This window comes from Hypanus sabinus, chromosome X1 (genome assembly GCF_030144855.1).
Source record: "Hypanus sabinus isolate sHypSab1 chromosome X1, sHypSab1.hap1, whole genome shotgun sequence".
Classification (NCBI taxonomy): Eukaryota; Metazoa; Chordata; class Chondrichthyes; order Myliobatiformes; family Dasyatidae; genus Hypanus; species Hypanus sabinus.
The window spans coordinates 54,875,938-54,889,369 of record NC_082738.1 but is presented as its reverse complement, the minus strand read 5'-3'; positions in this window follow the sequence as shown (position 1 = coordinate 54,889,369).

The following is a 13,432-nucleotide window of genomic DNA, read 5'->3' as shown; positions in this document are numbered from 1 at the left end:
TCATTGTACACCAGTCATTGAAGGTGGGCATGCAGGTACAGCAGGCGGTGAAAAAGGCAAATGGTATGTTGGCATTCATAGCAAAAGGATTTGAGTACAGGAGCAGGGAGGTTCTACTGCAGTTGTACAAGGCCTTGGTGAGACCATACCTTGAATATTGTGTGCAGTTTTGGTCCCCTAATCTGAGGAAAGACATTCTTGCCATAGAGGGAGTACAAAGAAGGTTCACCAGATTGATTCCTGGGATGGCAGGACTTTCATATGAAGAACGACTGGATCGACTAGGCTTATACTCGCTGGAATTTAGAAGATTGAGGGGGGATCTTTTTGAAATGTATAACATTCTAAAGGGATTGGACAGGCTAGATGCAGGAAGATTGCTTCCGATGTTGGGGAAGTCCAGAATGAGGGGTCACAGTTTAAGGATAAAGGGGAAGCCTTTTAGGACCGAGATGAGGAAAAACTTCTTCACACAGAGAGTGGTGAATCTGTGGAATTCTCTGCTACAGGAAACAGTTGAGGCCAGTTCATTGGCTATATTTAAGAGGAAGTTAGATATGGCCCTTGTGGCTAAAGGGATCAGGGGGTATGGAGAGAAAGCAGGCACAGGGTTTTGAGTTGGATGATCAGCCATGATCATACTGAATGGTGGTGCAGGCTCGAAAGGCCAAATGGCCTACTCCTGCACCTATTTTCTATGTTTCTATGTTTCTTGCTGCTGCCATCAGGAAGAAGGTACAGAAGCCCCAGGACCCTCACCTCCAGGTTCAGGAAAGTTGATGCATGTAAGTGTCACTTATAGTCATTACCGCTAAACCATCAAGCTCTTAAATTCAGAGGGAATATCTTCATTCAGCTTCTTTCACCCCATCACTGAACTGTTCCCACGAACTATGGACTCACTTTCAAGGACTCTTCATCTCATACTCTTGATGTTTATTGCTTATTTATTTATTATTATTATTTTCTCTTTTATATTTGCACAGTTTTTTGTCTCCTGTACATTGTTTATTTGTCTGGCCTGTTGGGTGTGGTCTTTCCTTAATTCTATTGTGTTTTTTGGATTTACTGTGTATGCCTGCAAGGAAACAAATCTGAGGGTTGTATATGGTGACATATATGTACTATGATATTAAATTTACTTTAAACTTCAAATTCTTTCTCTGGCAACATGACTGCCTCGATACTGCGCTAGGGATTCAACCTGAAAATTGTGCTCAAGTCCCTGGAGAAGCACTTGAAAGGTTATAGTTCAAATAGAACTCACTTGGCCTACTGAACCACTGCAGCCTCTGGCCAAGAGCAATCTGGCAGGCCCTAAATTCCCTCACTCTCTGCCAATGGCCCAGTAATATATTCTTCTATTTAAGTACTTATCATTCCTTTTATAATGACACATTTGAATCACCTTCCACTAGCTCCCCTCTCTTCTAGCCCTAGCCTTATCAGTTTCCAGATTTTAACCACTTGGTGTGTAAAAAAAAGTTTTTCCTCATTTTTGTTTTGATTCTTTGACCAATCACTTCTTTATCTTTTTTTAAAATTTTGCCCCCTTCCAACAATGGAAACTGTTTCTCTCAATCTACTCTGTCTAACTCCTTCATAAATTTAAATACCATCATCAGATCCCTTCTGAATCTCCTTTGTTCTTCATTCTTCTTAACCCTGTTAAAGTGTAGTGCCCAGAGTTGAATGCATTCAAAAGAAAAAGAAAAAGAAAATATAGTGGAGTTCTGATAACTTTTTATAAGTATTCCTTTGTATATAAAAACAAGATAATACCAAAGAGACAAATATTTTTCATGTTTTCTTGCTGTCACTTGCATACCAACATTGTTCTACAAAGTGTTTGAATGTGGCATCTGCAACATACCAAATCTGAAATCTCAAAGCCAACAGCAAACATTGTGCAAAAGAAATCCAACTGTGCCAACAACAACAAGGTTTATGCTTGAACTTGCTGGTAAAATTTATCAATTACGTGGTGGTCTGCCAATACTTTCCTTGTTAAGGAATTTTAGAATTCCCATCTGAAAGTGTGTGGGATCAGATCTGGAGCATAATCAGCATGAAGCAAATTAGCATGATTAACTTGGCCATGAAGGAGAGTTGAAAAGGGGAAATGAAAGAAATTAGATTTAAAAAAAATTCAACAACCAAGGTCTTTCTTTGAGAATTTTGCCCAAATACTGATATCTTCCACTAAACAATTGCAGTGCAAAACAACTTCCCAAGCCACAGCTGAAATCACATGTCTGGCAATTATTTAATTTTGAGAATGCATCTAATCTGTGAACAGTAAAGGCCACTCTATCATGAATGATGAAAACTAATTAGCCGCAAACATTGAAAAGAGTGTTAGTGAAGCATGACTGGCTTTGCACAAGGAGAAAGCCATGGACCTTTAATGCAGTTATTTGATACTTTGTAATATTTGTGAATGGCATTAATAACATCTTAAAAAAGTAGCATTTCTTCCACAATTCATCCTTTCTTATGCAATAATAGCACACCGCATGATTTAATTCTGATGTAATTGCTTGATTTTAATTGTGCTCTTAGGATGTGCTTCTGGAACTCCATGTGAATGCCTACTAAAATAAATCTTTTCAAATATGATGCCATTTACAAATATTTCATGGCATCAAAGAACAGTTTCAAATATGAATATCCTTCAGAATTTCTCTTGTGAAAAATCAATCAAAATTCAGTATTGCTCTGAGTTATGTGACTTGTTAGGGATTACAACTTATAGCGGAATCATATTTAATGCTGATCAGAGATTAGATCCACTCTCAATATTGAATAATTGCTTGTCCTATTAGTTGAGTCCCTAAGTTTTATTTCATTGTTAAAACATCACTAACAAATAGCAAAAACAAATAGGGGTTGTGCACTGAAATGCATAAGATGGTTGATGGGTAGACAGTAATTGGAATGAACTGCATATTGGAATCTTAATTTACATAACCAAAGGATAGCATTTATCTCAAAAAAGACTGTACTCCATTGCAAATAGGCAATACGTTGTGTCATAATTGAACCTATTGCCTGCCTTGTCACAAAATATCAAATTTAATGAGCCACTGATCATAATATAAATTTAATATTTAAGAGTTTTTATAAAGGAGGATAAACTTAATGAATATATCTCCAGCATTAAGACTCTGTTACTAGCCATTAGGCATGGGAACTGTAGTGTGTACTTCATTCTACACATTGAAAAGTCTGTCAGAAATCAGTCTGATAATAATTGTTTATCACCACTAGAAATCTTTGATCCTAGAGAAACAGCTGTAATTCCTCAGCTGAAAGGAACTTTGATTAATCAGTTTGTCAGTTTTTCTCTTCACAGTCATTGAATGTCCAAAGCCCAACTCATAATAGACTGAGACAATGGCAAATCAGCATATTTCTAATTTATTAGAATAGAGCCTCAAGTGTTAAAATCTCTTTGATTTAAATTTGTTTTCATGAATGAAAGAGAGAGATTCAAGGGAGAGGCAGTACTGAGATTAGATAAACAATTATATTTATTGCAGGCTGCTATATTCAAAATATGAAATTTGTATTTCAAGCAAGGGCAGCATGGTAGTGTGGCTATTACAGCAACAGTGTCCTGGGTTCAATTCCACCTCTGTCTGTAAGGAGCTTGTATGTTCTCCCTGTGACCCTGTGTGTTTCCTTTGGTTTCTCCAATTTACTCCTGTATTCCAAAGATACATGGTTAGTTGGTTAATTGGTCATGTGAGTGCAATTAAGCTTGGTGGGCTAGAAGGGCCTGTTACCACGCCCTATCCCTAAATCCTTTTGTGGCAATGAAATTTCATAATGAAATCCTGGGACACCTGAATCAGGTCTAGACTAGGGGCAGCACAATACAGTGAAGGTAATTTGTGATGTATGGTCCACAGGAAAGCAGAGAAAATCCTTCAAGGACATTTTCAAAGTTCCCTTAAAAATTTTAACTCTCCTCCTGTGACTGCTCAAAGCAGTATCTGGGAAGATACTGAGTACTTTCAGTTTCTTCAATATGTGTATGCTAAACCAAGCGTGAACAGTAGAAGAAGTTGATAACATCCCAAACAACACAGCCATCTTCACTGTCATGTATCACCTGCTCCAACTAAGATAGAAGCTATAGACCTCCACGGGGATTCTTAACTCCCCTGGCAGAGAACTGGAGTGGAAGCAGGTTGTCCTTAACCCAAAGGGACTTCTGAAGATGAGGAAGAAATTCTTGATGAAAGCAACTGATGCTGTTAATGAACACTGATTTCTAAAAAAAATATCTGGTTAGGGCTAAGAATAAGTAAGGGAGAACACTTTAAATAGCAGAAACTTTCTTAGCAACCTATTGCCAAAATCCAGCAATTCCACAGAGACATTGGTTTTGAAATCATCTAAATTAAATTGTCAAATGTGATATTTCTTTCCTATTCATATGTTTGAATCAGTATTTCAGAGAGCATGATGTATCATTGAATATTAGGATTAACTCCTTCAGTTCAAACCTCAGCATAACTTTATAGACACCACTGACAAAAAGTTTTATGCAACTCCATTGATTTGTTCTGCATTTCTTCCTTCCAGTAAGACAGCAGTGCATTTGAATACAACGTCTCTCAGGGGCCAACCAATAGACAATAGACAATAGACAATAGGTGCAGAAGTAGACCATTCGGCCCCTCGAGTCTGCACCGCCATTCTGAGATCATGGCTGATCATTCACTATCAATACCCAGTCCCTGCCTTGTCCCCATATCCCTTGATTCCCCTATCCATCAGATATCTATCCAGCTCCTTCTTGAAAGCATCCAGAGAATTGGCCTCCACCGTCTTCCGAGGCAGTGCATTCCACACCTCCACAACTCTCTGGGAGAAGAAGCTCTTCCTCAACTCTGTTTTAAATAACTGACCTCTTATTCTCAATCCATGCCCTCTGGTACTGGACTCTCCCAACATCTGGAACATATTTCCTGCCTCAATCCTATCAAATCCTTTAATTATCTTAAACGTTTCAATCAGATCCCCTCTCAATCTCCTCAATTCCAGCGTGTACAAGCCCAATCTCTCCAATCTCTCTGCGTAAGACAGCCCTGCCATCCCAGGAATCAACCTAGTGAATCTACGCTGCACTTCCTCAATTGCCAGAATGTCCTTCCTTAAACCTGGAGACCAAAACTGTACACAATATTCCAGGTGTGGTCTCACCAGGGCCCTGTACAAATGCAAAAGAACATCCTTGCTCTTGTATTCAATTCCCCTTGTAACAAAGGCCAACATTCCATTTGCCCTCTTCACTGCCTGTTGCACTTGCTCATTCACCTTCATTGACTGGTGAACTAGGACTCCTAGGTCTCTTTGCATTTCTCCCTTACCTAACTCGACACCGTTCAGACAATACTCTGCCCTCTTGTTCCTGCTTCCAAAGTGGATAACTTCACATTTATTCACATTGAATGACATCTGCCAAGTATCTGCCCACTCACTCAGCCTATCCAAGTCTCCCTGTATTCTCCTAACGTCCTCTTCACATGTCACACTGCCACCCAGTTTAGTATCGTCAGCAAACTTGCTGATATAGTTTTCAATGCCCTCATGTAAATCATTGACATAAATCGTAAAGAGCTGTGGTCCCAATACAGAGCCCTGTGGTACCCCACTAGTCACCTCCAGCCAGTCTGAGAAACACCCATTCACTGCTACCCTTTGCTTTCTATCTGCCAACCAGTTTTCTATCCATGTTGAAACCCTGCCCCCAATGCCATGAGCTCTGATTTTACTCACCAATCTCCTATGTGGCACCTTATCGAATGCCTTCTGAAAATCTCGGTACACAACATCTACTGGCTTACCCTCATCTAACATCCTTGTTACACCCTCAAAAAACTCCAACAGATTAGTCAAGCATGATTTGCCCTTGGTAAATCCATGCTGGCTCGGCCTAATCCTATTTCTGCCATCTGGATGTGCCACTATTTCGTCCTTAATAATGGACTCAAGCATCTTCCCCACGACTGATGTTAGGCTAACGTTTTCTCCTTCCCTCCCTTCTTGAAAAGTGGGACAACATTAGCCACTCTCCAATCTTCAGGAACTGATCCTGAATCTAAGGAACATTGGAAAATGATTACCAATGCATCCGCAATTTCCTGAGCCACCTCTTTTAGAGCCCTCGGATGCAGACCAGCTGGACCCGGGGATTTATTAGCCTTCAGTCCTATCAGTCTACTCATCACAGTTTCTTTCCTAATGTCAATCTGTCTCAATTCCTCTGATATCTTATGACCCTGGCCCATCCATACATCTGGGAGATTGCTTGTGTCCTCCCTGGTGAAGACAGATCTAAAGTATGCATTAAATTCTGTTGCCATTTCCCTGTTTCCCATAACAATTTCTCCCAATTCATTCTTCAAGGGGCCAACATTGTTCTTAACTATCTTCTTTCTCTTCACATAGCTAAAAAAGCTTTTGCTATCCCCTTTTATATTCCTGGCTAGACTGAGCTCATACCTGATTTTTTCTCTCCGTATTGCTTTTTTAGTTAAGATCTGCTGTTCCTTAAAACTTTCCCAATCATCTGTATTCCCACTCATCTTAGCCCTGTCATACTTCTTTTTCTTTAATGCTGTACAATCTCTGACTTCCTTTGTCAACCACTGTGGCCCCTTCCCCCTCTTTGAATCCTTCCTTCTCATTGGAATGAACTGCATTTGCATCTTTTGTATTATGCCCAAGAATATCTGCCACTGCTGATCCACTGTCTTTCCTGCCAGGGCATCCGCCCATTTAACTTTGGCCAGCTCATCCCTCATGGCTCCGTAGTCCCCTTTATTTAATTGCAACACTGACACCTCTGATCTGACCCTATCCCTCTCAAATTGTAGATAAAAACTTATCATGTTATGATCACTACTTCCTAATGGCTCCTTTACTTCAAGATCACTTATCAATTCCTGTTCATTACACATCACCAAGTCCAAAATAGCCTCGTTCCTGGTTGGCTCAAGCACAAGCTGTTCCAAAAATACATCCCCACTCCACAAACACCCTATCCTGGGGTCCAGCACCTACCTGATTCTCCCAGTCCACCTGCATGTTGAAATCTCCCATAATGACTGCATTACCTTTAGCACATGCCAATGTTAACTCCCTAATCAACTTGTACCCAATATCCACGCTATTGTTTGGGGGCCTGTACACAACACCCATTAAGGTCTTTTTACCCTTACTGTTCCTCAGCTCAATCCACACAGACTCTACTTCCCCTGTTCCCAAGTCACCTCTTGCTAAGGACTGAATCTCATTCCTCACCAACAGGGCCACCCCACCCCCTCTTCCCATATTTCTGTCTCTACGATAGCACGTATACCCTGGTACACTCAATTCCCAGGCCTGATCCCCTTGCAGCCATGTCTCCGTTATCCCAACAATATCGTAGTTCCCCATTTTCATCTGAGCTTCAAGCTCATCTGTCTTATTTCTGACACTACGCGCATTCAAGTATAGAATTCTTAGCCCATTCCTCCTCTCTTTGCTTAAAACACTGTCTACTGTACCTAACCCAGCTCCTTGAACTTCCATCGGGCAAATTGCACCCTGAATTTTGATGACCTTCTCAAGATCACCCAAACCTTCTACACATTTAACCCCATGCACCTTCTGGATCTGGATCCCTGCCCCCTGCACATCTAGTTTAAACCCCCCCGAGCAGCACTGGCAAATACTCCTGCAAGAATGTTAGTACCCCTCCGGTTCAGATGTAGACCATCCCTTCGAAACAGATCCCAATGTCCCTGGAACAAAGACCAATTATCCAAAAACCTGAACCCTTCCTTCCTGCACCATGCTCTCAGCCTCGTATTAATGTGCATAATCATTCTATTCTTCGCCTGACTCGCACGTGGCACAGGTAGCAATCCCGAGATTGCACCAAAGGTGCACTTTGCTTTTTAAAATGTGTTTTTTATGATTGTAAGACAATACTGGACTCCAAGAACTTGAGGACAACAGGTCTAATGCATCAGTGATCTGCTTGTTGTTTGGAGCAGCCAACCAGTGTGTTGAAGGAACTAGTGGATAGGTTGGAGAAAGAGAAGCCGGTGGTCAAGTTGGAGAGGAGAAGCCAGTGGTTGGGTTGGAGAAGGAGGAGCTGACAGTCAGGCGCAGGTGCAGAAGGTGGACAGGCTGGATAAGACGAAGCCAGCAGATGTGCCAGAGAAGGTTTGGAGAAGCTGACTGTGCTGCTGCCTCCTACTCGAAGACATCAGAGTTGGTGCGTTAAAATAGTGTGCAGTGTAACCGTGAGTGTCTGTCTTAGACATTCCTCTTGCAATCACAAGACCCTGTTGGACACTGATAATGTAAGATGATGCAGGCCTGTTTCCCTTGCTTGGTGGCGAGACTGGCGACGAGGCAGCAGCGTGGCCTTGGTTGTAGCAAGGACAAGGCCTCAAGCTGTGGGCTTGCCTGCTGATGCAGTTCAAGTGAGAATACATTGGAGGCAGTGTGGGATGGAGTTTGTGCTCGGCTGGGATCTGGTTTCCCCTGTCAGTGGTGTCAGTGTTCAATTGGTGGAATGACTGGCTGGATTGCCAAGAGCTGTATATCAATTTGCATGCCACTCAGGGACTTGGACTATACTGTATATGTGTTTTCTTGCATAATGATGTGTTTTTTTCTCTGTCTCTCACTATTTTGAATGTATGTTATGCACTTTGGCCCCAGAGGAACACTGTCTCATTTGACTGTATCCATGTACGGTTTGAATTGATAATTAAACTTGATTTTGATTTGAACTCACCTGTCAAAATGCATCTAAATTATCCAGCTTCTATAAAGTACTGTTGAGGTTTATTTGGAGGGAGATAAATAGAAATTCAACCATATCACATTTTATATCTATTATATACTTCATCATTTATATATAATTTCATCATAATCACTGACTGGCATAATGATAGGCTTCTTGTTTAACTTGTAAGGATAATCATGAGGTTCCATGCACGTCCAACAAACCTGTAGTATTCATTAGTGATTCTCGTATCTACGCAAAGTTCATTTGGCAAACATATTGATGCATTCGCGAAGAAGGTACATCAGTGGATATACTACTTTAGAAGTTTGAGGAGATTCGGTACGTCATCAAGGACTCTAGCAAATTTTTACAGACATACTGTGAAGAACATTCTAACTGCTTGCATCACCGCCTAGTATGGGGCTCCAACGCACAGGATGGGAAAAGCTGCAGAGGGTTGTAGGTTCAGTCAGCTCCATCCTGGACACTAACCTCCCCTCTGTCGAGGACATCTTCAAAAGGTGATGTCTCAAGAAAGCGGCATCCATCATTAAAATTCTTGACCATCCATTTTCTTATTACTGACATCAGAGAAGAGGTGAAAGAGCCTGAGGATGCGCACACAATGTTTTAAGAATAGCCTCTTCCCTCTGCCATCAGATTTCTAAATGGTCCGTGATTCCATGAACACTTCCTTACTATTTTGCTCTCTTTTTGCAATATTTATTTAGTTTTTTTATATTATCTTATTATAGCTTATCATAAATTTAAATTATTACACTGTACTGCTGCCACAAAGGAACAAATTTCATGACATATGCCAGTGACAATAAACATGATTCTGATTCTGATGTACCAAGGCACAGCGAAAAACTTTGTTTGCATGCAGCGCAAAGAGATGATGGATGTCAGAGCCACCATTTTTCTTTGGCATCAGGATGATTTGATGGCTGTCTGTCAAATTGCTCCATAGGTGTGCAAGAGACAATAACTTAAGGCTATTCACAGATATCACCTCTAACAGTAGGAAGAAGTCTCATTCCTATGTTATATCAAGGGTTCCTTGATCTAGTTTTCAGTTCATGCCTAGGTGCGGACTATGCCAACAAGACCAACTTTTCCTAATTACTCATCAACTAAGTGGCATTCTGCATTATTCAGAGGGTAGCCATTCACATTGGTCAGGAGTCACAGACCAGCTGAAGATAGACATTGCGTAATTGCTTGGTGGCCATTATTGAAACTAGCATTTTCATTTCCTGGTGTTTATTTATTAAACTGCTATGGTGGAATATACTCATGTCTCCATTTCATCACTCTCATGCTTTGGTTATGTTTATTAGGATTCATCAGAAAGGGAAGAGGAGAGTCACTGAAGGAAGAGCGAATGACTGTCCCTGGCCATGAGATGCTATCCTTTGGCAGCAATGTTCTTACCTCCACATGTAGAAACAATATGTCCAATGATTTTTAAAAGGTTGTAATGAGTGAGATCTATAACGTAAATGCAGCACTCCAGCTGGGTCATGCTGTTGATGGATGTGAAGATCACGGTGACCCAACACATCTTAGCCTCCAGGCACATTTCTTCTTGGTGGCTGCAGCTGATATTTGCACATCTCAAAACATTCAGCACAGCTTACTCCAATGGCAGGAGGTGGGGAATAAATAATTTCATAACTCATATACAGCACAAGCATAACACTTTGATGAGATTGTGGTCCTCCTGAAGATCAGCCTTTTGGACACAATATTTGAACTATTTGTCAGAAGAAAAGGTAGCACAACATGATTATACAAATACCATGCAACCATTATCAAAACATCTTCATCATCAATCTGCATCCAGTGATTCAATTGACACTTCCTTTCAGAAACAGTCCACAGTGTCAAACATATTTTAGCAGTCTAGGTGGATCTAATCTTCTTGAGGTTAAACTGTGAACCTTGATACTTTGAATGAATACTAACACAGAGAATCTGCCCATGGATGAATACAGCAAAAGTTTCTGAACTGCTGGAATGAAGGATAATAAGGTAGCAAGTTACATCGTGCCACAGTAATACTTGGCAATGGCCATATTCATGAACAAGAAAGTTCAACATTTTCCCTTCACAATGAATCATCACCCATCACGCACAGCCTGATGATCCCTATTTACCAAAAGTGATTAAGGCTACATATGCTTCAGTCTAAAGCCGCATAGTGTGATACAAGAGAAACTTGATGTACCCCCATAGACATTGAAGAAAGCTCCCTGTAGATGCACCTGAAAAGACTTAGAAGCTTGAATTCATTCATGACACAACAGCACCATTGAAAGCCAATCCCGTCAATTGCAACCATCTTTTTTGGTGTCATTGAGTCAATGATGTCTGTGCTTGCAAACTACCAAAGGGAATCATAGAAATATTGTGCATTTATGTTTTATCCGTACAAGTACATAGGAGAAATATTTAGGTTATTTGTACCTTTTAGCTTTCAAACAAGTGCATTGCAACATTTCAGGTGTTCATTTGGGACCTTTAAACTATGGTGAATATTACTGCCTCTATTATTCTTTAAGACAGCAAGTTCCAGACTCTCATTACTCTTTGAGTATTTTTGTTTGCTCAATTGCCTTCTAATCCTACTTCCAATTAATTTATATCTATTCCCTGGTTACCAGTTTCTCCAGAATTCACTTTTCCTGGACACAAGAGATTCTGCAGATGCTGGAAATCCAGAGCAACACACTAAAAATCTTGGAGGAGCTCAACAGGTCAGGCAGGGCTGATGAAGGGTCTCGGCCGAAAACATCGACTGTTTATTCTCCTCCATAGACGCTGGCTGACTTGTTGAGTTCCTCCAGCATAACATGTACATACGTTTGTATGTTTCACTTTTCCTGAAATGTGTAACAAATATAGACGTATGAGTTATGGCTGTTGCTTTGTGGAAAGAAAAAACCTCTTGTCAATTTCTGTTGTATTGAACACTGAAAGCAGGGATGGGTTTACATTTGGCGAATGTGGATTGGTTTGTTCTGATGCAGAAAAAAAACATATCACAAAAATCCCTGTCAAAATATCATAAGTGCTCACTTATCATTTCAGATCTGTCAGAACTTGACAATTCTGCTGTGATTTTCACCTGAGAATGTTTAAAAAATGCTTTAATATAATCACACGTGACAAAGATCAACCTTGACCTTTTCTAATCACCTGCAAATGCCAAGAGTTGCCAGAATTTTTGCGATCAAATAAACACTGTCTGATCATACTATCCAGAAATAAAGCATTCTTGTAAATACTTGTTTGTACATTCTTGTTTGGCTGACTGAACAAAAATCTTGATCAAACCTATATACTGAAGAGATTAGATAAATTTTATTCTTGCATTCCTAAAAAGTCATCTGTAGTATAGATTGTACAGCGAAGAGCCAGAGGCTAACAATAACTAGTCATGAGTTAGAAAACATAATAACAAAATTAATTTTAAAAGATGTAAATATGTCACTGAACTGAGCAGGAACCATGGCTGAGTTTATATCAACTGCTAGAAAATGAGAACAGAAAAATAATAACAGGGGATAAAGAAATGGCAGATAAACTAACTGAATATTTTGCATCAGTCTTCACTGTGGAAGACATAGCAGTGTGCCAGATGCTGAAAGGTGTGAGGGAAGAGAAGTGAGTGCAGTTACAATTACAAGGGAGAAGGTGCTCAAAAAGCTGAAAGACCTAAATGTACATAAATCACCTGAGCCAGATGAACTGCACCCTAGGGTTCTGAAAGAGGTAGCGGTAGAGATAGTGAAGGCATTAGTAATGACCTTTCAAAAATCATTTGACCCTGGCATAGTGCCAAAGGACTAGAAAATTGCAAATGTCACTCCACTCTTTAAGAAAGGAGGGCAGCAGCAGAAAGGACATTATAGACCAGAAATTAGCCTGACCTCAGTGGTTGGAAAGATGTTGAAGTCAATTGTAAAGGATGAGGTGATGGAGTCCTTGGTCACACAGGAGAAGATAGGATAAAGTCAGCATGGTTTCAAGGGAAAATCCTGCCTGACGAGCCTGTTGGAATTCTTTGAGGAGATTACAAGTTGGATAGATAAAGGAGATGCAGTGGATGTTGTGTATTTGGACTTTCAAAAGGCCTTTGACAGGGTGCCACATAGGAGGCTGCTTACCGAGTTAAGAGGCCAGGGTATTACAGGAAAGTTACTGGCATGGTTAGAGCATTGGCTGATTGGTAGGAGGCAGTGAGTGGGAATAAAAGGATTCTTGTCTGGTTGGCTGCCAGTGACCAGTGGTGTTCAGCAGGGGTCGATGTTGGGACTGCGTCTTTTTATGCTGTATATCAATGATTTAGATGATGGAATAGATAGCTTTGTTGCCAAGTTTGCAGTTGATACAAAGATTGGTGGAGCGGCAGGTTGTGTTGAAGAAACAGGTAGGCTTCAGAAGGACTTAGACTGTTAAGGAGAATGGGCAATAGAGTGGCAAATGAAATACAATGTTAGAAAATGCATGGTCATGCACTTTGGTAGTAGAATTAAATGTGCGGACTATTTTCTAAACAGGGAGAAAATCCAAAAATCTGAGAGGCAAAAGGACTTGGGAGTCCTTGTGCAGAAAGACCATAAA